A 24108-nucleotide genomic window follows, 5' to 3' on the forward strand; every position below is an offset into this window, starting at 1 on the left:
AAGAAGAAAGAGGAGGAGAGGAGAGAATAAAAAGTGATAAAAGAAGAAAGAGGAGGAGAGGAGAGAATAAAAAATGATGAAAGAAGAAAGAGGAGGTGCAAGGAAAGGAAGATGGTAGAGAGAACTTGCAAGAAAAAGAAAAAAAAATCAGAGGGAGGAGGAATAGGAGGAGAGAGAAATAGAGAAGAGGGTTATAGAAAGGGGGAGAGACGAGGGAAAGGAAACAGAGGAAGGTAAGTTAGAGTAAAAGGAGGGACAAAAGAGAAGGAAAAAGAATACATTTGTCAGTATAAATAAAAGCAGTGGACAAGGAGAGGGGAGACTAATAGTGTGGGGGGAAAAATCAGTCGGAAAAAAATTAGCTCCTTAAACGTAACAAATAAAAATGCCTGAATTATACAGACGAGACGGAAAGAGTAAATAAGAAGAGAATAAGATCTTGATAGGGACGAGAGAGAGAGAGAGAGAGAGACGAAGTTTAAAAATACCAAAACAGTAGAATGAAGGAATATGGAGAATAGATAAATTTTGAACAGAGCGAAATAGAAGATGTCAGAAAAAAGAAAAATGATAATCAGATACATAAAGAAAACAGATGAAGAGACAGGTTACATAAAAGATATTCTAGATTAGTATAGAATGGAAGACTAGACAGGATGCAGGAGTGAATTATGTGAGACAGGTGTGTGCGCAGGTAAGGGAAAAGTAATTAGGTGTGTGCAGGTGAACCGGGCAGGAAAAAGGGAGTGACTGAGGAAGCAAGAAGGGGAGGAGAATGAGTTGGCAGGAACTTGGAGGTAAAGGAGTTGGTAGAAAGGAGAATGAGAGATGGAGTCGGTAGGAGAGGCAGAGGGAGGATGGAGGGAGTTGGTAGGTATGGAAGAAGGAGAGAAGGAGTTGGTAGGAAAAGAAAGAGGAGGAGATGGGGGGGCAGTTGGTAGTAAAGGAAGAAGGAGGGAGGGGGGAGTTGGTAGGAAAGAAAGAGGGAAGGTGGAGGAAAAGCGGTAGGGAAGAAGGAAAGGTAGAAGGCGTGGATTGGTAGGAAAGGTGCAGGAGAATTAGTGGGAGAGATGGAGGGAGAGAATTGGGAGGAAAGGCAGAGAGGGTACAGTTGGTGGGAGAGGGGAAAGAAGTAGACCAGAGGCAAGGTGAAGGAAGAGAGGTAGGAAGGAAGGTAGGAGAAGGAGAGAGGAAACGAGCTGATAGGCACAGAGAGAGGAACGAGGAACTAACAACACAAGTAGAGGTAGTAAGATGAAGGAACTTTAAGTCACACTGAAGGAAAAGAGCCAGAAAGGAAGGCAAGAGAGGCGTGGGTAGTAGACAGAGAGGGTGGAGTTGGTAGGAGAGGCGGTGCAGTTGGTAGGATAGGCGGGAGGAGTAGGCAGGAATGATTGAGGGGGAAGGAGGAAGGTTGGAAACGAGGTCGAGAATGGCGTTGCAAGAAGAGAGAGAGTGAGAGAGGGACTTAAGGTGAAGTAGGCAGAAAAGATCATGGTTACATAATTAAAGTAGGCCAACCAAAAATAGAGAGAGAGGGAGAGGGAGAGAGAGAGAGTGGGGGGAGGGAGAGTTAGATGTGGAGGAAAGGCAGTGTGGTCTAGTAGGTCTGCACACTTCATTTGTTACAAGGGACAGGCGAGGTCAGGGTAATGTGGTCGGATTGGCCTCTCTCTCTCTCTTTCTCTCTCTCTCTCTCTCTCTCTCTCTCTCTCTCTCTCTCTCTCTCTCTCTCTCCAGTTCCCTCAAAAAATAAGGTGAATTATTTCCGTCTGCATCAGCATTATAAATAATTCTTAGTAAATTATTATTATTATCATCATCGTCGTCGTCGTCGTCATTATTATTATTATTGTCATATGTCTGTGTGGCTGGCATTGACGTCTGATGTTTTGTTGCTGACTGATGTAACAAGACTGTGAATGCTTCAGGTAGTCCTTTGTTGTGTTGTGTGTGTGTGTGTGTTTGCTTGTCTGATGAATTGCGTGTATGAATTCGTGTGCATGACTATATGTAGGAATGTACATGTATGTATGTATTTATGTATGTCTGGCTGAGTTTCTGTGTCTGTCTTTTCGTTAGGCTTCCCGTCTGGCTCTACCTGGTGTTGTTTATTTGCTTGTCTTGTGGTGTTGTTTGTTTGTCTAACTGTGTAACCTGCATGTCAACATCGTCAGTCAGTTACGTTTTGAACACTGTAACGAATGACCTATAAACTGCACAAAGCTGGGAGAGAGAGAGAGAGAGAGACAGACAGACAGACACCCGTCATCACTCCCTTCCCCCATTTCCAAGGACAGAGTTTTACTATTTATATCTACACTTATACTTACAAATTTCAGAAGTTTGTCTCCATTTAGAGTTAGTGACGTATTGCAAGTGCCTTTAAAGATTTCGTAGCACCACTTCTTTTGTAATTCTACACAGTGCACAAGTATCCTGTTATTATATTATTATTCATGTCAACTATCCTCTTAACACCTAAATAAATAACATACAAGACAACTTTAAGGTGTAATAGGCAGAGTAAATATCAAAGGAAGAGGTGTTACGAAGCAAGATCTAAAGACGAAGCATACTATGGCAGCTAGAACACGGATCTCAGGCATATGTATACCCAGTGTCCTCTTTCTGCAGGTATACGGGTTCGTGTGAGATTTTGTACATTCGTCTCTTATACATGTGGTACTGTAATTCAAGTCTTCCTAAGTTGACATGTATGCTTGCCCTTCTCTGTATTCGTGGTTGTATCTGTAATCACTGTTTTACACCTACACCTCTGTCACTAATCATGTATATACTGTATGCATTCGAGTACACAGGTATATCCTTGCTTGTTTTATCTAGGATTCTGTGTATACGCATTCCAATACGCACGCATATCTGAGCTCATATTTATAAAGTACACCCCTTTATGCATAGTGATATTTACGTCTTTATGAAACGTGCCTTATTCTAGTCACACACATACATACATACATGCTCACCTACTATCATATGTATATTTCCCCACATACATATACTTACCAGGAGATATTCGTAGCGTAACAAATAAAATAATCGCGTTGCCTCCACATAGACATAGACAGCTGTGAGAAATGGCCCGCTGTGATAATAAGAGTTAGGGGAGAGGGGAGAAGAGAGCAAGGAGGAGAAGGGAAGCTACAGAAGGAAACGGAGAAGAGAAGAGGGAGAGAAGGGAAGAGCCGCAAGGGATGGTATAGGAGACGAAGCGGGAGAGGGTTAAGAAGAGAGACAAAAAGGAGGGAAGGAGAGATTAGTGGAAGGGGGTTGGGGGAAGAGGGAGAGAAGAGAAAGAGTTAGAAGAGGTTTGAGGGAGGGAGCAAGAGAGCGTAAAGGGGGCGAGAAAGAAAGATGAAGAAGAGAAGAAGGGGGGTAGATGGGAAGAGAAGAAAAAGGGTGGAGACAGGAAAGGAGTGGAGGAGAGAAAGGAAAGACGAAGAGGTGAGAGGAGGAAAAACACGAAAGAATGAGAGAGAAAAAACGAAGGAGTAAGTAGGAGTGTAAAGGAAACATGTGACTGGAAGTAAGAATGTACGTCGAGCAACACCACAATTACGACAGAATGGAGGAGGAGGCAGGTGATGAGAAGGCTAAATTCTGTTCAACAAATCCGGTATTTCTTTTGCTCTGCCATCTTCACTCCCCTGTCCTTCCTTCGTTATTGCTCCTTTAGTCTTCCCTATCTTCCCCTCATTTTCCTTTCTTCTGTTCCTTCACTCATTTCTCTTTCATCCTCACATTTTCTCCACTGCCATCCCTCGTGTCACTGCCATCCTCTTCTGGTCTCCTCTATTTTTCCATCCTCTATCTTTCTTACTTTCCCCGGCTTTCCTTTTCACCCCGCCATTTATCATCTTTTCATTCCTTTTCTCTATTCCGTGCTTCCTCTCCCTTCCTGTTTCTCCCTAGCCTCCCACCCCCCCTCCCTTATTTCCTTTCCCCATCTTCATCTCTTCTCCCTTCCTCCCTCCGCGTCTCCACCCTCCACAGTAATGACCGGGCCGGACACAAACTAATCGCTCGCCCCAAGTTCTTTCATCACATTCTTTTTCCATTTCTTCCCCCCTCCCCCCCTCTCTCTCTCTCGTCCTAAGTTCTTTCTCCGAGTAAAAACTGTATTTCGTGTCAGTTTTGCCCATATTCACCCTTTTTATATATATATATTTTTTTTTTTTTATATATATATATATATATATATATATATATATATATACAGTTGAGATGAAGAGATAAAAAAAAAAGTAGAGTTTCAGTTTCGTCAATTACGTGTGTGTGTGTGTGTGTGTGTGTGTGTGTCAGGATATGCGTTTAAGCTGGGAATGGTGATGAAAATGGAAAAGAAAGAAGTAAAAGGTGTATTTGTTTCTTTCATGTTTATATATATATATATATATATATATTCTCCCATTGGTTATAATATCAATATGTGGTTAGGATGACGTTGCTGGAAATGAAAGTGAAGGCAAAAGAAACGTGTATTTAGTTTCAGTTTTCGATGTATAGTTAGAAAATTTCACATATACGATGATGGCGATGGAATGTCTGGAACGGCGTCATCCTTTTATTACCGACAAATGAGTAATTATTTCTCAGATCTTTACGTTTTTCTTCTAGGTGAAAAACAGGACTTTGAAGTTTAATTAAATCGCCGTGGAAAGTGGAAGTGCCTGGTTGATGGAATATTATTGTCGTTTCCTTATTGTGTGCCCTCTTGCCTTTCCTGGATGTGGGAGGGTGTTGAAGTGAGGCAGAGTGGTAGTATTGTCACTATCAACCCATGATAGTGTTCATGGTTTACTATTACTGCCACTAGAAACTACAGTACAGCTATATCTGCTACAACTATTGCTTGATCTACAGCGATTACTACAGCTACGACGACGACCACTATTACCACAACTACTACTGCTGGTGCTGCTACACCACCACCACATCGTATTCCACAATCATCACTATTACTTGAACCGGTACTCGTATAACCTTACTCTGGGACGGGTGTTACTACTACTACTGCCACCACTGCTACTACTGCTACTGCTACTACTACCCTAGCACGACCACAATCATACCCTCAAGCCACAGTGTATTCTGAAGACTGGTGGGTGCCGTGCCTGAGCCGCGTGTGGTGAGGCAGGCATGTGCATGGTCCACGTGCCCTGGTGGTAGCTGCTTCCGTGTAGGGCAGCCAAGGCCGGGCCCTCTGCCTCGCCCCCACCCCACCCCACCCCACCCCACCCCAATACCACATCACCTAGCCCTCCACCACCACACTCCAATACCACATCACCTCGCCCTCCACCACCACACCCCAATACCACATCACCACGCCCTCCACCACCTCACCCCAGTACCACATCACCACGCCCTCCACCACCACACCCCAATACCACATCACCACGCCCTCCACCACCTCACCCCAATACCACATCACCTCGCCCTCCACCACCACACTCCAATACCACATCACCTCTCCCTCCACCACCACACCCCAATACCACATCACCACGCTCTCCACCACATCACTCTCTCAAAACCTTACATCGCCTTCCCCTCTACAATACCTCATCTTGCCCTCCACTCCACCTCCTCGCATCTTACCTCGCCCTCCACAGCGCCTCATCTCGCACGCTACCTTAACATATTTTACCCATCACCTCGCCCTCTAACTCACCTCACCTCGCCCTCCGCCTCAGCTGGTCCCAGCCGTATGTGATGGTGGGTGTGGTTGAGGGCGGGCAGGGCGTGCTGTAGCGCCGCCCACAGTCAAGATGGCCGGTGAGCCACGACCGCTGGTGACATCCCAAACCCTGTACCTGCTGCCGCGGCCCTTCACGGTGTGCCTTCCCGTGCAGGCGGCGGCGGTGGGGACTGGGGGAGTTGGGGATGGTGGTGTTGGTGTGGGGGGTGGGGCTGGTGGGGGCAGGCAGGACAGCGGGGCTGGGGTGGGTGTCAGTGTGTTGTGTGAGGCCGTGCAGGACGGAGCCGCGCGCCGCCCCGCCTCGCCACTCTCGTTGCACTCCTCCGACAGTGGTCTATGGACGCCGTCATCCTCGTCAGGAGGCGGGGAGCAGCCCTCAGACGCCCCCAGCGACGCCTCCCCGCCGCCCTCACCTCGCCCTGCCGCACAGCTCACTTCGGAGACGCTGAGGCAGCTGGACCTCCTGAACCAAAGTAACTTGGCAGAGTTTGCTCGCAAGTTACGGGAGCACGAGGACGCCGGTTCGTGCTCAGGCCTCTCCAGCGGCACCTTCGAGCGAGCCAGCACCCGCGGCAGTAGGAGAGGGAGTGAAGGCGGGGGTGAGCGAGCCCCAGGGGGGTGGTCTGGGGGAGTGGGGGAGCTGCGAGGCGCGTGGCGGGAGCTCGCGGGAGTGACGCCCTCACGCCGGCTGCTGCAGCTGATGCGGCGCCTGCAAGACAAGGTGGGGGAAACAGTGCCGTCCGTTCTGGACCACGTTACCTTCGGTAGGTCGCCAGCCTTGCGAGTAGGACACAAGCGGTCTCCACTGAAGGACTCATCACTGTTCAACAGCTCAGATTCCCTGGCGCAGGGACAGCAGAAGCAAGGACAGAAACAATTAGCGGTAGCCACGGCGAGCGGGGCCCTTGTGGTGGGTGGGGGCCAGGGCGGCCAGGTGCGCTCCTACGTCAACACCACCCGCCTCCCCGGCCTCAGGGACGACCTGCTGAACAACAACACCGCACAGGGGCACGACCCGCCCCTCTGCCTGGCCAGACCCGCCCTACCCCGTGCACCCTGGCGCAAGTTACCGCATCCGGACGCTGCAGACATGACGCAGCAGAAGGAGAACGTGATGGTACCGCCGCCGGTGCGGCCACACCGCAGCAAGAGCAGGAAACGGCAGCCTAGCCCTGCCAAGGACCGCCGCACCCCTGAACAGGGTCAGCGTCGCGACGGCAGCCGCCCAAGGGACAACCAACCCCGCCTCAGGGACACCAGTGCACCTAGGGGTAGACCCAGGCCTGCCAGTCGACCTCGTCAGGAGAACGTGTCAAAGATTAGGGATGCCAGCCCTCTCAAGACTCCACGAGAATCCCTGGGGCAGCCCCGAGGCCGTGACCGCACAAATCGTTCACAGTTGCGGGATCTTCCGCCCATTCAGGCAGACCGGTCGCGGGGCACCGCCCTTCGGGGTGGCTCACAGCCGCCCCCAGCCACCACGGGACGGGGCCAAGACACCCGCCAGCCACGCCAACAGAAAAAACGCGACAAGACTCAACCTCCCGCTCCTCGGGAGAACTCGGCCGTGGCCAGGTTACGGACGGACGTGCTGGCCGCCCTCAACGGCCACGTCCCCCAGCCCCATGGCGCCCTGCGGACCCCACAGCCTCCCAAGAAAGGTGGACCTCCACCTCACCCCGGGAGGGGCGGGGGGCGGCGCGGGCGGGGACAGGGCAGCCGAGGTACCTCTGGAGCGGAGAGTGAGCCTGAGGTCGGGCGGGGCCTGAGTCAGGACATCCGCAAGCTATCCACAGACTCATCCTCTTCAGGTGTGAGTGGATCCTCGTACGAGACTCCAACGGGGCCCAGAGGCCGCCCGCCCCGAGGTGGCCTCAACAACACCACTGCCCACATGAACCTCAGGAACTTGTGTGGGGCGGGGCGGGGTGAGGGTAACCCTGCACTTATCACTGGATACAGCAGCCCCGCCCCTCAGTGTTGTCAGTGCACCCCCAGTGACCTATCTCAGTGCCATGCCCCAGGGTGCCCCGCCTCGGGGGGCTTCTCTCCCCACCAACACCTGCGTGCCCGCACACCCTCACCTGCACCTCCACCCTCCCCACGCACTCGTGCTCCACTCGCTAGTCAGGGACGTGGCGGGTACTGGACGGGTGGGGAGGAGAGTGAGGGTGAAGGGCGGGGTGGGCGGCGGGGACGGGGCAAAGCCGTCAAGTGCGACAAGGGCAAAGGCACCGTGGCAGTGTTGATCAACCGCTACAATAATAACAACACCCAGGGCAGGCCGGGGCAGGAGCAGGGGCAGGACGCAGGGCAGGAGGGACAGGATACGGTGCCGGCGGCGCCGTTGGTGAAACCTACCAAGAAGCTCACCTCCACCCGCATGTCCGTGCTAAAGCCCCGCCGAGCCCCGCCCGGCACCATCACTAACAATGCCAACGCCCACGTCCACACCCTGCCCAGCCCCGGCAGTAATAAAGAAAATAAGAAGCACCGAAGCCGTGTACAAGTGGGCGGGGGGGACGGAGCCCACCATCCCGGCGTAAAGGCCACCACCATCAACATCGCTGTGGGTCCCATGCCCCACACCAGAACCACGCCACATCCCGGCAAAGCCCCCACAACCACCCATGGCCCAGGAAAAGGGCGTGGTGGGCGTGATAAGGCGAGAGACGGGCGGCCCCGCACCGGGTCGCGCCTCATCCGCAAGGAAACATTCCGAGTGGTGCGGGGCGTAGGAGGTGGCACAGGGGGCGACCCGTCCCCCATTATGCCCTCCCTCAGGCTGCGATATCTCATGCAGCGAGCACACAGTTCCAGCAACAGTGACAACAGTCCTGAGAACAGCGCAGGAGAAGAGGTGAGTGACACACACACACACACACACACACACACACACACACACACACACACACACACACACACACACACACACAGTTTCAATATTTTGGTACATTTAGTGACAACAGCCAGTATAACATGTTACTGACCCACCCACCCTTCACCCTCCGTCATCACATTGCTCTTTACACTGAAAATACTAGTTACTGCAATGCCCAACTGTTGCGCCTCCCAGTTAAAGTCAGTTAAGTTACTGTGGTTATGTTCGTTACGTTGGATCAGGAAGGCTAGTGTAGTTAGGGTAGGTTAGGTCACTTAGGGGAAAAAGATAAATAACCGTGAATTTCGGAGACTGGAAATTTGCAGTGTTTTAGCCATGAGAGGTGTAGGAGGAAAGCCAAAACATTTAATATTAAAATGTGTTCCTGAGGAGTTTGGAAAAGATAGTAGTTAGATATGCTGTAGGTCATACTCCAGATTCCTCTCACATTGTTGAACCTGTTTTAATGTAGCACACAGGTCTTGCATCAACATCAGCAACCGTCTTTATCTGCGAAAAAGACTCTGGCACATTGTCAATGAGGATATTCACTCCGATGACGCATTTCTCATTCATTTTGCATTGTTACAATTACATTTAGCTTATGGGATTAATATTCGGCTTAGGAGAGACTCTTCTGGCTGGATTGGTTAGCTTTAACCTTTATTAATCCCTTTTCTAAGATAATTGATTAATATCAGTGATGTGTGTGTGTGTGTGTGTGTGTGTGTGTGTGTGTGTGTGTGTGTGTGTGTGTGTGTGGAGAGAGGGAGAGAATGGGGGAAGGGGGGACAGTGAGTGTCCGAGGCAAGACAAAGAATGAGTGTTGGGAAGAAGAAAAGAATGTGCTGGTCTGTCATCAAGAGAAAGAGAGGAAGAAAGATAAAGTCAGCCGTTGGGAGAGTATGAAAAAGAGAAACTATAAGAAAATTTGACTCACCTAGAGAAAGGATAAAAGAGAGAGAGGCCATCAAAAGAGAAAAAGAGATACAGAGAAAAATACAGGAAAGATGAGAGTGGGGAGGGGGAGAGACAGAGTGGAGTCCTAGTTTGTCAAGAGGGAAAGAAGTAAAAAAGGAAATGCGAAGGGAAATGCAGGAAAAGAAAGGTCCCATTCTGTCATCAAAAGAGAAAGAAAGAAAATATAAAAATCCCTCGGTCTGTCATCTCCGTTAACCTGCCTTGGTCATTCGTGGAACCAGTTTTCAGGTGTCCTCGGTGAAATCTGATACCTGAATATGTTAGGTTTTATTTTTATTTAACGGCAGGGACATGGATGGAAGGCCGGCACACCTATCCACCGCTCTTGTCACCTCCCCATAATGACCTGATCCATGGGGGTTGTGTGGATGGTGCTGGTTATTGAGGCTAGGTTAGGATAGTTCTTTTTCTGATGCTCCTATCCACCGCTCTGTCACCTCCCCATAATGACGTGATCCATGGGGGTTGTGTGGATGGTGCTGGTTGGTGAGGCTAGGTTAGGATAGTTCTTTTTCTGACGCCCCCATCCACTCAACTGCCAGCTTCCCATAATGAGGTAATCAGTGGGAGTTGTCGTGTGGTGTTGTTCAAGCTTATGTAAGGGCGATGGGGATGTGGAGCCAACAAAATAGACTTCCTCTTAGTGTTTGGGTCAAATTATTCCACCCAAACTTACTCTTACTCCCTTGTCTTAACGCCAGGTCTCGTCTTCAGCTTAAATCATACACCATGAGAGGTCTTCTTTAAACTGAATCATCGTCGCTAAGGACCGAGAATGCCAATCGTCGTAGCATTGAAGTATTAATTGATTTAGTCTGACCTCTTGACTCAAGGAGAGATGATGGATTAGGGAAGAGGCGGCCAATGAAGATGGAATGGGGAAGTGACATTGTTAGTGTGATTGGCAAGTTATGAGAGAGAGAGAGTGGAAAGTAAATGAACGCCCAGAGCTGAGGAACAAGAGAGATAATAAAAAGAATGAGTCAGGTAAAAAAATTGAAAGCCAGAATAGAAAACAGAGGGAAAGAACAAATGATAAAGGAAGGAAAAAATAATAAGATGATGGACAGGATTGCAAGGCGGGATGGGGAAGTGACTTTGTGGTTGATGTGAAGGAATGATGGAACGGGTGGGATGATGATGCTGAGAGAGTGATGGATCATAGATGGAAGGAATGATATCAGTGTGTCTGTGTATGAGAGAGAGAGAGAGAGATGGATCATAGAGGGAAGGAATATGACAAAATTGTGTGTGTGTGAGAGAGAGAGTAGAGAGACAGACAGAGACAGAAACGAGACGAGACGAGATGGAGTAGATGAAAGTTAATATAGTAGGGAGTGGTGGAATGCGATGGTATGTGGCACCAGGGTGGAGTGGAAATGAGGAGTATAAAGGGTGGAGGAGACGGGGAAGGAGGAGATGATGAAGTGGGGTGGGGTAAAGGGGAAGAGACGAAAATATTTGGGCAGAAGAACGCAGATTATGCAGGCGTAAGGGATGCCAGGTTGAGTGAGCAGGGGGTGGGGGAAGGGAGGTGAGGAGTTAGGCAGATGAAGGAGAATGAGAAGGAAGGAGCAGTGAAAAGTATTGTGAGGAAGACGAAAATGTGTGGGTATTAGTAGAAGGACGTAGACAAAACGCAGGTGTAAATATTTCTTAGAGTGATGAGAAGAAATGAGGAGGAAGGTTAAGTGAAGGAGAGTTGGGAACAAGATATATGAAAACAGGAAAATATGTTGCTAAGGAAAAGGGAGAGGAAGACGTGTGGTAGGGAAGAAAAAGTCAAGGTGAATGATGGTGTAAGTGGAGGCAGGTTTTGTGAGCAGAGGGTAGGAGAGTGAAAGTGAGAGTTTACTCGTAGATGGTGAAGGAAATGTGAAAACGAAATGATGATGATGGTGATGGTTAGTAGAACGCAGTATTTGGGTAGGAACAGAGAATCTTGAGGTGAGTGCGGGTGTAAGTGGTAAAAGGTTGAGACAGGAGGGGTTAAGAAACAGAGGAAGTGCTGAGTAAGGTGGAAGAGGAAGAGGTGTGAAAACGAGAATATGTTATGTAGAAAAGAGACGAAAAGAAGATATGGACAGTAGAAAAACTTAAGCTAAATGCAGGTGTGTGTGAAGGAGAGAGAGAGAGAGAGGTGGAGGGTAGGTGAAGAGTAAATTGGATGGATTACACCTAAAAAAAATGAAAAAGACAGGCTGTTGTTGGTAAAATTGAACGATGAAAAACATATGCGCCAAAAGCTGAAATTTTCAAAAAGAGAAATGCCCAGATTATTGGACGAAGGTGAGGTGGGAATATAATAGACGGAAGTAAGAGATATCTTGAGATGAAAGATGAAATGTGATAGGAGTAATAGAGAAGAGAAGGATACAAAGAGAAAGTGGAAGGATGGAGACAGGTGAAAAGATTAGAATGTAAGTGATTGAAATTCAAGTAGTGCACGCGATGTGAAGCATATAAAAGAGAGAGAGAGTAGGAAGTGGGTGTAAGAGGCGAAGCGAGGAGAGAGTGAGGGGTGGCTGGGTGGTGAACGGGGGTTGAGCGAAGCTGGCACCCCTGTCTCTATTTAAGGAGCCATGAAGGTCCCCCCCATTGTGCCACCTCGCGTGTTTGAGACTGCCCGCTGGGATGCCCTGGGGTTGCCGGGGGTTGGGGTGGGGTGGAGTGAGGTGAGAGGATATGGTAGAGTTAGGAAGTGCTGGGAGGGAAGTGAGGTAAGAGGATATGGTAGGGTTAGGAAGTGCTGGTGCGGTAAGGTGAAGAGATATGATATGGTTGGCCTGTGATTGATTTTAGTTGGGATTGAAAGTACTGATGGAAGGGACTGGTAAGATGAGAACCTGTGTTGTGGTGTGGTAAGGGGCTGTGAAATTGGCAAGGGTTACTAGAGTTGAGAGTTGGTGTGGTGTGTTCTGGGGTTGGTGGGTACTGGAAGGGTGAAAGTTGATGTGGTATTATGAGATGATAGAATGTGATGGGGTTGGGTTATGACCGCAGTGTGCTGCGTGGTTGAGAGTTAATGTGGTGTAAAGTGTTGGGATGCTGTGTTGTGACTGTGGATGAAACCTGTTGTGTTGTGTAGGAACAACTGTACCGTATTAGGTTTGCATGTGGTTAACGAATTGTCAGGCATAAATCACCCGCAGCTGACAAAATTGCCTGACAGATACCAGTATATAATAGTTTGTGATGTCCACTCATATAAACGGTTAGCAGAATACCTGTTGTAAAGGGTCTGGCGGAAGTCAGGAACCATAGATATAGTAATTTATTGCAAATATTTTAAGTGACTGCCATTTTCATAGAGCCATCTTGACACATTCGGTGCATAATGTTTGAACGTTTCAGAACATGTCGGTACATTTTCTGGCCGTCTCATGTGTAATTGTATCCTTTATCACTCCGTGGTCCCCTGACCTGCCACACACTGTGTAGCCTGTACGGTTAGCTCAAATACAGAACCAAACCCACTTTAATTTTATAACCAAAAAGGCAGTAGGGTACAGGCCAAACTCAAAGTGCCGGTATGGAATGACCGCCTTGGAAAAAATATACATGTGCATAGTAAAGACAGGCATTAGGCCCATTCGGTCATAAAGCTAGGAGGACGGCCATTCTCCCGCACTCCTTTCGTGGTTCCTTGCATGTGTTTAGTGTACCCTGGGCCTCTTGTTTACACTGCTGTGGGCCTCAGGTGGCTGTTTGTTGTGGTTGGTTATGGTGGTAGTGGTGCAGGTAGCGATGGTGGTAGTTGTGGTAAAGGGCAGCTGTCATTGTCCGCTTAATTTTTGGTTATTGTACTTTGTGTCATTGGAGGCTTCATAGCGCCTCATTTTAAGCGACTTATTTTGGATATTGTACCTTAACATGCTCTTGCAAGTCGTTTATACACTTTAATATCGACATGATTTTCATCGTAGCACACAGTATCTAGGTATAACGTGAAGATTAAGTTGCTAAAGAGTGAGTGTTAAGAAATCTCTAAAAGCACTTCAAATACAACCCACAAACATGGCCAGCAGGACCTTGGCATGAACCCCTTGAGTCCGGTGACGGGTTTGTTTACTCTTGCTACTTCCACGCCATTGTATTCAACTTAGCCATTGGAGGGGTTGGTGGAGGCTTTGTGTAACCCGCCAAATTCGAGTATCTCTCTCCAGGCGAATCGTTTGGAAGGAGAGGAAAAGAAAAATAAGAATTGTCCTTGAGTAGAAATAATTACCCAGACACCTGTTCTTGAAGCGTACTTGATCAGTGTTGGGAAGGGTTAATTACGGCCATCACTCTACCTCCCAGAAATGCCAGGTGCACTGAACCACGTACGGACAAACACAGCCGTGCGTGTGCGCCTACACATTTGTTTGAGTTTGTTTTCCAATGTATGTTTGGAGCTGTGCGCTTAGTGCATGTGTACATATGCCTATGATTGTACCCGCAGCTTTACCCACTGTATACATGTGTTTTTGTTTGTTGCCCAAGGGTTTGCATTTGTCGTGTGTGTGTGTGTGTGTGTGTGTGTGTGTGTGTGTGTGTGTGTGTGGAGGGAGGGCGGAGTCACTGCCTCCCACCCCCCAACACACACGTGAGGTGAATCCTACGCATTGATGGATATTCTAAGATGGTTCCTCACAAGCGTACACACGGAATAAACGCACATGGAAGCACACACACACACACACACACACACACACACACACACACACACACACATTGAAATATGAACACAAATGCACACATACATTTGAACGCATGAATGTATACAAGCACATGAACGCAGATGACGCTCTTGAAACCCACTTTGACCCGTTCATGCTTACATACAGGAACACGTACATGGAACTTCAACATTCATGGTCATTAGAAACGCACATGATTTATCCGTACATGGGTATTAAACTGAAAGGTGTATAGTATTGTGTGTATATTAAATGCATATTAAATCTACCCTACACACACACACACACACACACACACACACACACACACACACGATTCCCTTTCCATTTCTGTATCTATCAATGAACATCATATATCTAACAGCACATCGATTATCTATATCTATCTGTCTGTCTACTTGCTTGTTCATGTATCCCCGTCTCTGTTTATAACCTTGTAACTCCATTTCTGTATGTCTGCTTTTGATGTATTCTTGCCTTGTGTGTGTGTGTGTGTGTTGTATATAATTCTCTCTCTCTCTCTCTCTCTCTCTCTCTCTCTCTCTCTCTCTCTCTCTCTCTCTCTCTCTCTCTCTCTCTCTCTCCCCCCGTACAAGGAAGCAACAATACAGTGACGGAATGTTTACAAAATATCCAGCTGTTTCTGGGAGTCTGTCTGTCTGTCTGTCTGCTATTCCCTGTCTGTCAGTCTGTCTGTTGCTCTTCTCTGTCTCCCTGAATCTCTCTCTTCTGTTTCCCTGGCTGGTGGGTTGTCTGGCAGTCTGTTTTTTCCTTGTCTCTCTCATTCTGTTGACTATCCAGCTGTTTGTATATTTTCCTGTTTGTCCGTCTCTCTCTCTCTCTCTCTCTCTCTCTCTCTAGTATGCCACTTTTTCGGCCGGAGAAAGTTATGGTTAAATTATTGCAGTGTGTGTGTGTGTGTGTGTGTGTGTGTGTGTGTGTGTGTGTGTGTGTGTGTGTGTGTGTGTGTGTGTGCGCGCGCGCGTTTGTCTGTATGTGTGTGTGTATGTATATGTATGTGTCCATCTGTATTTACAGTATTTATGCATGTGTGTGTATATGTGTGTGTGTGTGTGTGTACGTCATGTCCCCGTGGAGGACACCTGTTAATTTGACCAAGTTTACTGATCATTTGGAGATGTTTTCACACACACACACACACACACACACACCTCTCTCTCTCTCTCTCTCTCTCTCTCTCTCTCTCTCTCTCTCTCTCTCTCTCTCTCTCTCTCTCTCTCTCTCTCTCTCTCTCTCTCGAACCGCCCTAACCTCTATCTGCCAATCTCTTGACTCCAGTCCTTCCCTTTCTTCCCTTCACACATCTCTTCCATCCCACCCTTCACCCACCCCATTTTTCTCCCCTACTCTCCAAGTATATCTGTAACTGCTGTCTGTCACTCTCCTTTCCCATCTTCTTCCTCATTTACGTCCCTCCACATATTCCACCTCTCAACTACCATATTTCCTGTATCTCAACTCCTCGCACTCCAACCCCCCTCCCATTACACACACACACACACACACACACACACACACACACACACACACACACACACACACACACACACACACACACACACACACACACACCACCCAGCTGTTTCCTGTCACCTTTGTCCCGGTCACCTGTCCTGGCAATTTCCGCGTGTTTTTGTGTCTTGCGGGCCCTCATCGCCAGGTGGTCGTGATGGGGTCGTGGTGAGCGGGGGAGGTGATTTGCTGGGGGGGGGGGAGTGAGGGTCGTTTGGTGTGCTGGTTAGTGAGTCGTATTCTGTGCGTTTTTCTAAATTTCGTAACACCCATTCCCCTGCTGTTTATTCTCTGTTACATTTCAGTATCCTTCATGCAAACTTCGATAATAACGCGATGTAGATGCCGTAAAAAAGAGTGTGGTGTAGTATGCAAAATAAGTCGCTAAAGAGGAAATGCTGTGAAACCTGTAGAATTCGGCCTTGAATCATGCAAGGCTAGTACCATCTGCTAAAGCTTCGAACTGGTCACACTTTTTCCCCAGGGAGAGTGAAGATGGACGCGTGTGATGAGTCGGCTACTTAATCTTGCAAATGACCCGAGTGATTTATGAGTACCCCAAATAAGAACATATTACCACAATGGCCTCGTCACTGCAAAACATCTACCTTGACCTTTTTATCCTGTGAGTGCATGTGATGTGGAAAGGGAGAAGGGGAGGGAGGGACCGAAATTGAGGTGGAGGGATGGGGTGGATAGGTATAGGAGGGAGAGACGGAAAATGGTGTGGAGGGATGGGGTGGAGAGGTGTAGGAGGGAGAGAGAGAAAATGATGTGGAGGGATGGGGTGGAGAGGTACATATATGAAAGGTGGTGGTGTGAGTTAGAGGGAGGGGAGTGTGGTGGCGGAGGACGGACTGACATGGACTCAATTTATTCATGGCCATCTCTTCCAGAATCAAAGCATCTGGCTCTTGTTATATATACACATAGTTTGTGTTGTGTGGGTAGTTCTGTGTGGTTGGTTTGGCCCGATGGAGTGTTTTTTAATTTGTTGTTGGCACGTTCAGATAATTGTATGCAGTTTGGGGTAGACTTTGAAATGGAGGGGTTAAATATGGCCTTCATTACCTCCTTCACTGTTTGGCCGCTCCCATAAGCTACACAAAATCAGCTGGCAGTAACAGGAATTACTTGTAAAAAAGTCACCGTACTGAAGAGATTAATTAATCTTTAATAGCTCTTTGAGAAAAGGTTTAGGTGTGTAGGTAATTCAGCTGAAGGAACACTCAGTCTCACAGCGTAAGGTTTAATTAGGCTAGACCAGAATAGCACACAAGAGACGGCTGTGTGGCTGATGAGAGAGGAAAGGGAGGAGTTACAAAGACAAGTATTATATCATAAGACCCTACGACCTATAACAAGTTGTTGAGTAACTCCAATGTCAGAGCAGTCCCATCAACCAGTCATGCAACCGGCCCTTCAGGGCTGTCCTGTCTAGTGAACAGACGTTCCCTTGCGGTGGACAGCGCCTCAACACAGCGAACTGCTGCGAAGAGTGTTGAGATTTTGCTCCCGGATGGACGCTAAATTTGCGTCTCTCCGCCCAGTTAAAAGGTGCACCATAATAGTCTCCACATGACCCCGTTATTTGATTGTAAATAGTTTTCTAAGTTACAGGCAACCATAGACTCAGTGTAGAGCCACTGAAACGGAAAGAAGATAAGAATGATAGAAAGGATGGGAGAAAAGGAAAGAGTAGTCAGAAAAAGAATGATAAAGGTGAAGGAAGAAGTAGGCAACACTACGTAAGTGAATGGATGATTGTCGCCACCACCCGCAACATTTACTAATCTGATAGTAATGATGAGAGATAGAGACAGAGAGAGAGAGACAGACAGACAGAGAGACTCCCGGAAGTGTTAGTAGCCCTTCACGTCAGGGGCCACCACTGTGACGTCACCTGTGCCACCTGCAACAGTGCCACCCCTTGTACACACACACACACACACACACACACACACACACACACACACACACACACACACACACACACACACACACACACACACACACACACACACACACACACACACACACACACACACACACACACACACACACACACACACACACACACACACACACACACACACACACACACACACACACACACACACACACACACACACACACACACACACACACACACACACACACACACACACACACACACACACACACACACACACACACACACACACACACACACACACACACACACACACACACACACACACACACACACACACACACACACACACACACACACACACACACACACACACACACACACACACACACACACACACACACACACACACACACACACACACACACACACACACACACACACACACACACACACACTCACACACACACACACACACACACACACACACACACACACACACACACACACACACACACACACACACACACACACACACACACACACACACACACACACACACACACACACACACACACACACACACGATAGCTAGATTAGTAGAGTATGTGTTTTTGTTTGCCCCGATTGGGAAGCAAAGGTGAACAGTGTAACTCCTCCTGTGTCTTTACTACCAACCTTTTCCTTCCATATCACTCGCCATCTCTTACCCCCCCCAGACACACACATGCCTTTCCATCTTCACATGTTCTCCCTCTTCCTCTCCCCATCGCGTCCTCACCCTCCATCACCCTTACCCATCATGTAGCGTGGTGGGGTGATTTTTGTTGCCAAGATGACCCCCTCCCCCATAACTCACTATCTCTCTCTCTCTCTCTCTCTCTCTCTCTCTCTCTCTCTCTCTTTCGTGGCATTGTGTTGGCTTACCTCTCTTTGCCTACCTTCTCTTTTTCCCTCTTTATTCCCTCTTTATTCCCTCTTCTTTCTCCCACTCTTTCCTCCCCTCCTCTCCTCTCCTCTGCTCCTCTCCTTTCCTCCTCTCCCCTCTCTCGTTTCGTCCCTCCCCCACCCTTCTTCCTGTCATGTACTCTCTCCCCTTATGGCCGGGTCTTATCACGACTTCTTTATACACAGCTCTCACCTCCTCTTTGCTTCCTTCTTTCATTTCATTCTTTACTTTCTTTCAGGTCATTGCGTCGTTCCTCTGTCACTTCTCCCTATTTTGGCTTCTTCTCTTCTATCCTTCCTTTTTCCTTCCTCCATACCATCCTTCCTTCTTTCTCCCTTGCTTCCTTCCTGCCTGCCGGCCTGCTTGCTTGCTTCTTACATCTTTTAAATGCATATACCTTTTTCCCCTTCCCTTCCCTTCCCATACCATCCCTTCCTGAGTAAATGAGTAGGTAAATGAAAGTGAATGAAATAAGGTGATAATTTGGCTGTGAGAGTGTAAGTAGTTGAATATAGGCAGACATGTGTGGAAAGAAGTGAAGAAAGGTGAGTGAATGAACGACACTGTACAAACGAGTGTGAATAAAAGCAACAGCCATTAATATGAGATAAGAAGTGGCTGGTCAGGGTTAGGAAGGACAGTGTTTATTTGTTTACCTTTTTATGTATATATAGAAGGTAATTAAGTTTATGTGATTTGAATGTATTTAATCTCTCTCTCTCTCTCACACACACACACACACACGCACACGCACACACACACACGATCTGTCATCACTACATATTCTTTCATGCCTCTTTCTCTGCACATCATCTTGTCAGCCCGTCTCCAGGATCCAGTAATATCCACGTAACAACATACAGATGATCACTCCTCTCGCCCCCCCCCCCCTCCCCAACAACCTTCGCCTGTCACCACTTTGGCACTAATACCCACCGTCTTTGTTGTCACAAGGATCTGTATTTCGAGTGCGTTGTGATGGTATTAGCTGGGGTCTTTGGGGAGTCGTGTGTGTGTGTGTGTGTGTGTGTGTGTGTGTGTGTGTGTGTTATGCTGTGTCGGTGGGGATTTAATCCGGTACTTTTGCCAGTTTAATCCCTCTACCAACTGGATTTTTTACATACACACACACAAAGGGATCTCTAGCATTGAAGAGAGCAGTGAAGGGCCGTCAATTCCCTGTAATCTGAAGTCTCCCGTAAGCCCAATAAGATAGTAAGAAGGTAGTAAGAAGAAAAAGGACGTGGTAGGGGTACAGTGGTTAAGGGCTTCGTGAGGTGGGTGAGTGAAACCACGTCCCTCCCCACAAATTATTAGCCACTGCACGACAATGATACCTATTTTATTTTTTTCTCTATTCAGACGATTTTTTGCAGGGAGGATTTCGAACTAGAGGGGTTAGATATATAGCCTGCTTTAGGTCCCGTAGTATGAGAGATCCTTCCAAAACAGAATATAATAGGCAAAGGGGAAAAAAAGGTTTAAGAAATCTGTGAAGGCTGTTTTGACGACGTGCTAATCCTCTGACTGATCACTGCAACTTTTTTCGTGTGTGTGTGTGTGTGTGTGTGTGTGTGTGTGTGTGTGTGTGTGTGTGTGTGTGTGTGTGTGTGAGAGAGAGAGAGAGAGACTGATTAGGTGTGAGGGTGACTTGGTGAGGTGTTGGCTGTGCTTAGACGTGTGTGAGATTAGTGCAGTGAAGAATGAGGGTGTGCTGGAGAAGGCATTAGGTGGGGTATTTGAGTGTACTGAGATGAGATGAGGTACTAAAGTGAGAGTAAAAATAAATGAGGTGTGAGTGAGCTAAGATTTGGTGTGAGGTCTATATAGAAGAGCTGGCGTGAAATATAGCGAATGTGAGATATGTGTGTATAGTGAGAGTGAGGTGGGTTGCGGTGAAGGTGAGGCGATAGGTTTTGCGGGTGAGAGAGAGCAAAGAACGTAATAAGAAAGGAGAACTCAAGTTGTCATATGCTAGGCAGCTCCCACTGAAGTGTGACTGGTCTACCAGAGTAAGACAAGAATATTAAAGAAGACGGCTCTCTCCGCCCACCAAACCTTCCAGCCGAAACCGGCAGGAAAAACTGACATGGAACACTAGGCAGTATAGAAATATTGACGTGGAAAGTTTTTTAAGGAAAGTAGAAAAAGACCAACTTAGTGAAGCCTGAAATTTAAAAGAATAACTAGAAAGCACTCAGAGAGTGGATACCTCCGCCAATTCCATTGCCATTAAAAAGAATCCGGATCCATGGAGATAGTGTGGAATATATAGGATCCGGATCCGCTCCAAGATTTAATATTTGTTCCTTGACCCACGGCCCACTCTTCCACAAAATTTTATTGAAATTAATTGGGAGCTTTTGGTGATATCGTCTGGACAGACAGACAGACAGACAGAGACAACATGGGCGAATACATAACCACCTCCAACTTCGTTGGTGGAGGTAGCTAGTAATTGGGAGTTTTTTTTTTTTTTTTTTTTTTTTAAATCCAATTCTTACATGTTCATATGCCTATGTAGTGTATGCTGGAATCTTTCAGTGAAAGGGGCAGCAACTGTATCACTAGGTAGTTTATTCCATTCGTCCACTACTCTTTTTCCAAACCAGTCTCCACCTGTCTCTATTAAAGAGGAATTTAACTTGTTGAAACCATTAATTCCAGTTTTACCCTGTGCGCTCATTTTTAGTACTTTGCTGATACCTCCTTTTTTTTTTTTTTTTTTTTTTTTTTTTTTTTTTTTTAAATCGTCATCCACTTAAACACCTCACCTCATTTAAGTCTCCTCAATACAAGTATAGACCTCAAGTTTGGTCTCTTTAGTGTCTCTTCATGTGCAAGGTTTTGAATATCATGTATCGTTTTCGTAATTCTTCTCTGCACATTTTCGGTACGTAAATGGTGACAGTGAGGCTAGGGAAACTAGGGAGAGTGAGTTGATGTGTGGTAGGAATGGGAGTGAAGGGGGCGAGAAAGTGAAACGTGAAGAATAGGCTAGATGTGAATGATAGGCAATTAAAACATGAGATTCAGATGGAATGCATGTAAAGTGTGAGTGAAATTATTTGAATATGACAAGTGAGAGTGAGGTGAGATTTGATGTGAGGTGATAGAAAAAGTAAGAACGAGGTGTGGTATGAGGTGGAAAAAGTGAGATTGAAATGATGTACTGTGACCGAGACTTAAGATGTATGGTATGAGATGAAAAGTGAGAATGGTGAAGTGAGGTGTATGTAAAAAATGAGAGTGGAATGAGGTGTGGAATGATATGGAGTGAGGTGTGAGGTGCCGCCTTTACGTCACAACTATTTTTAGTAAACAAGACCTCGCTCCTGGCCCTACCCCGCCCCGCCCCGCCCCGCCCCATGGCCCATCCCATCACTGCCCCGCCCTGTCCCATTGCCCCTCCTTGTCCCTCCCTTCTTTGCCCCGCCCCGTCCTACCCTTCTTTTCCTTACCCCACAGTGCCCTTCTTGTTATTGTCCTACCTTACTTCTTACCCCTCTTGTCTCTTGCTCTTCCCACCACTACACCAACTGGTCTTCCCTCTTACCCTGCTTTGCCCCCCCTCCCCGTCCTAGCACTGCCCCAAATCATGTCCTTCCCATCATTGCTCCCTTCCCCCACCTTGCCTATCCCATCCCTGCCCCACCCCTCTCCACTTCTAGAAGGGATGGAGCTAATGCAAGATCTTAGTACATGAATACCAATACTGTGTGTGTGTGTGTGTGTGTGTGTGTTTAGTGGTACAGTGCTAAGAATATGAATACGAATAAATTTGCATATTTTCTTGAGAGTATCCTTGAACAGTCTGGATCATTTGTTTTAAGATCTGATTCTTACTTAAGAGGAATGAGTGAGCAGGGAGAAGTAACTTAAAAAAAATCCTCCTCCTTCCTGTCATTGAAGAACATTAGACAAAGGAATAATTTTGCTTTAGTCCAGCTTTTTTTATGATTGGTGTTGAGGATTTCGATTTTTTTTAACTGGTCGTAGGACTGATGTTACATTTATCTCTTACTCATATTTCACCTCAGTTTGGCATCCTGCGCTTCACATAGTTTGTCCCTGCCTTTCCCTCTCCCTTTCTACCTTAACCTTAATCCTGCCACGCTGTATACACCCTCCACCACGCCATACTATTATACACTTCTTCCTGCTTCGGCCAACCTTTCCATGCTTAAACCTCATTCACTCTGCTCAAATTTACCTCACTCTTCTCGACCCTGCCTAACCCCAGTCTTTTTCCCTTCCATCCTGCCTCACCCTGCGTATCCCTCTCTCACCCCACATGACTTCCTCACCCTGCCTTGTCCTTTCTCTTCCTGTTTCACTCGGTCTCATCCTTCCCTATGCTACCTCATCCTCCTAACCTTGTCTTTCACTGCCTTACCATGTGTCACCCTATCATTGCATTTTTCTTCCTTCCACATCCTGCCTAAGCTTTATCCTAACCGTGCCTCACCTTTCCTACCTCACCCACTATAACTGGACCTAACCGTGCCTCATCCCGTCCTAATCCTTCCTTCTCTGCCTCGCCCTGCCACAGCTGTACCCCGCCGTGCCTCACCCTCCACGCCCCATCCGACACACACTTGTATCCAGAACACAGCCCTCAGTCTTTGGCTCTTGACACCTTCATAGCGGTTCGTGTGTGTGTGTGTGTTTGTGTGTGTGCGTGTTTGTGTGTGTTGCATCATTTGTTATTCTGCATGTGTTTGGGCATGGCACTAACGGACAGGTGTGTGTGTGTGTGTGTGTGTACGGGGCAGCAAATGTGTTGGTTGATATCTAGAGATGTAGGTGGATAGGCAAGTGTAGACTGATGTGTAGAATTATGGATAAGCAAAAAATAATAATAATAATAGTAGGAGTGTTTATAGAAAAGTGATAGTTCCTTTACTGTCGTTTTTCTTCCTTCCTTCCTTCCTTTTTGTTTGACGACTCTGGTGACTCGATTATTTGTCAGTGGGAATGGGGTTAGGATAATGGTGATGATGGTAATGATAGTGTTCTTAGTGTTGTGTTTGTCCTTTTTCTGAGAGTATTGCAGTAAACAGGTGTACGGAAAATCCAGCAGGTGTAGACAGTTGTGGGTAGTAGTGGAAGTTGTAGGTTAGGTTTGATGATACCCCTGATTGTGACTAAGCAGGCTACCTTTAATTTGTGACACGCCCTTACCTGGCTGTACACACACACACACACACACACACACACACACACACACACACACACACACACACACACACACACACACACACACACACACACACACACACACACACACACACACACACACACACACACACACACACACACACACACACACACACACACACACACACACACACACACACACACACACACACACACACACACACACACACACACACACACACACACACACACACACACACACACACACACACACACACACACACACAC

At 47.4% G+C, this 24108-nt stretch overlaps 1 protein-coding gene across 6 annotated transcripts in view; it reads left to right on the top strand.

The window, feature by feature from the left end:
• Pkn (serine/threonine-protein kinase N) overlaps nt 1-24108 on the top strand; it is a 724111-nt gene that overhangs the window by 532920 nt on the left and 167083 nt on the right. The gene's annotated exons all lie outside the window — the stretch shown is intronic.

The sequence above is a fragment of the Coenobita brevimanus genome, chromosome 72 (assembly GCF_032717465.1).
Source record: "Coenobita brevimanus isolate Jiangsu-jjx chromosome 72, ASM3271746v2, whole genome shotgun sequence".
Classification (NCBI taxonomy): domain Eukaryota; kingdom Metazoa; phylum Arthropoda; class Malacostraca; order Decapoda; family Coenobitidae; genus Coenobita; species Coenobita brevimanus.